Genomic DNA, 2,558 nt, shown 5'->3' with positions numbered 1-2,558 from the left:
ACTGCTCCAATATCATATATTCTTCTTCAATGTTATCCTCTAACCCTTCATGAGTCATCTCCTCCTCTGCAGCAGTCTCCGTGTCGGAGGTATGTACCGAACCTTCTCTGTAATTTTCCTCTCCGTCCGGATCATTCTGTCGCCGGTTTGCACCTTGCCTTTCCCCTACAGCTGACGTTCCTTCCTTTTCCATTCTTCCTCTCCTTGCCTATATACGTTTGCTTGTTCTTGTTGATATCACATTCCTTTCTCGATCTGGTGCCATGGCCATCTAACAATCTTCAACTTTCACGATCTTTCTCTGCTCTCCACGCGAAATTCCAATATCTCTTCCTATTCTATGTTCCTAACCTTGTCTACGAATGTAAAAACTCTAGATCTACAACCCTAACTACAAAAAACTCGCTAGATCTATAATCTCTACAATCTCTAAGACAACTTCTTTCCTTTTCTAACTCTTAGATGAGGATAAATCCCCAATCTAAGTTCCATGTTTCTAGCGCCAAAATGTAACTACCGAAAATCAGTAGTACACCCAAATAGTAAGTAAACGAGATCTAAGACATCAGATACCAATTGATTAAAGAACTTTTATTGATTTATAGAATGAGAACTCTCAATTTCAAGATTACACACAAAGGAAAACCCTAATCTAACTCTCTAAGCTAAGGTTCATACCCTGCCAAAAATTCCATCCTTCATTCGTTTCTCAAGGACCTCTATTTATAGGCATATCAACCTTAGTGTTGGACAGCTCATTCTTCTTCGTGGGATCTTCGTGGTATTGCTTTATCCTTCGCCCGACCCATTTTCATAAAGTTTTTCCCCTTCTTTCGCTGATACCCATGTGATCCTGTCGGGACAGTTGTCATATTTCTTGCTCAATAAGTATTATCTTCGCCGAATGACCTTTGGTCCAAGCAATCTTCCTTCGCCTGTATACTTGTCTCGTGTGATACCTTTCCGAATACTCCCACAGCTTTCTCGCGGTTTGCACTATTATCTCGTGCACGTATCTTCGCTGGTTCATTAATTCTGACTTTCTCTGACTTGATTTGACAAGTCACTAACTGGGATCTTTGACCGAGAGGCCTTCTCGTGTTGACACGTGGTGAGTCTATTTTGTGTACCTACAAGAGTATATGCCACAAAATTAAAATATAAAATAAAATATGAATCTACTTTCTCGTGCACCTATCCATGACTGATCATATATGAGTAGTCCTTTTGACGAAAGTTATTAAAACCAAAAGCAAGTAGATTTTTTGTTCGTGCTACGCACCGGTCGGACCCGAAAACCATTTACCATAATTTTTTTACTCTAACCATATTTTTGGTTTGATGTGATGTGGCTTCGTCTCGCCCCGTCTTGTATTCTTATTTGGTGTCGCAAGGCTTCGCTCGCTTCGTCGTTTAGGATTTCTGATTTGGTGTGGTTCGGCTTTGCCTCTCCCCGATACATTATTTTGATTTGGTGTGGCTTGGCTTCGCCTCGCCCCTTTGCTTAGGATTTTTGATTTGGTAATCCAAACTCAAAAAACAGTTTCCATCAACAGAATAATCGTGCCCGTCTCACTCACAATACAGACTGACTCATACAGTGTAAGATGAATTTCGGAGGATACTGAACAATTATCCGGCAGCATGGGTATCAACTACTAAATGAACATGAGTATTGAAAAAAAATACTAAATATTTCAGAATACCCAATGTTGAATGCTAAAGTAACACATTTAAAGTAAATGTTAAATGTTAAATTAAGATGTTTACGAAACATCAAACACTACTTAAAATGAATATTGATAAATGAAAATTTATTATGATACCACTCCTTTTCTGATTCCCCTCCTTTAGCTACTCCATCAACCACAATCAAAGTGTTCAAGTCTTGGATTTTTTTTATCTTCATCCAGAATTGTTTGTTTTTGGAGTTCCTGGTTTTTTGTGCAGAGCTGCATAAAACATGTAGTTTATTTTGGCCAATTTATATAAAGGATTTTTTGAGTGACCTTGCTAAAACAAAGTGTTTTTACCTTTTTTATTTCTCCGAGATAGTATTTAGTTTCAAGTGCATAATCTATAGGATATATATTTCGAAAGATTTTTAGAAAATGGGTTAAACTCTGCAGGAAGACACCTGTACAACACCTGTTTCGGCTGTCGCACAAAATTTCAAGGACAGGTCGTACTTTCTTCCGTATTTTCCTTGATGGTGTTGCTGCCTACAATGACCAGCTAGTGTAGATCGTGAATGAGTCCATGAATTCCGAAGTTCATATTTTAGAGTACTTTCGGCAAATGGGTTCAAGCACAAAAATGCATCCAAAAGCTATAAACCTGCAAAACAACCACAATGAATATCTCATAAACAATCAACATTACCAAAGCACGTATGGCGACCTAAGGGTTTAGTAACTTGAACAATTCCTTCCATGGAATTGTTGTTAAGCCCAGTTAGAAAAAAGGGATAGAAGTGAAGGAGCAACTTACTGATGATAAAAATAAAAATAAGGCAAAAGACTTAATATAAATCATAATGTGCATTGTAAAATACCTGC

The sequence above is a fragment of the Papaver somniferum genome, unplaced genomic scaffold (assembly GCF_003573695.1).
Source record: "Papaver somniferum cultivar HN1 unplaced genomic scaffold, ASM357369v1 unplaced-scaffold_21, whole genome shotgun sequence".
Lineage (NCBI taxonomy): Eukaryota > Viridiplantae > Streptophyta > Magnoliopsida > Ranunculales > Papaveraceae > Papaver > Papaver somniferum.
Note: the sequence above shows the minus strand (reverse complement) of the source record.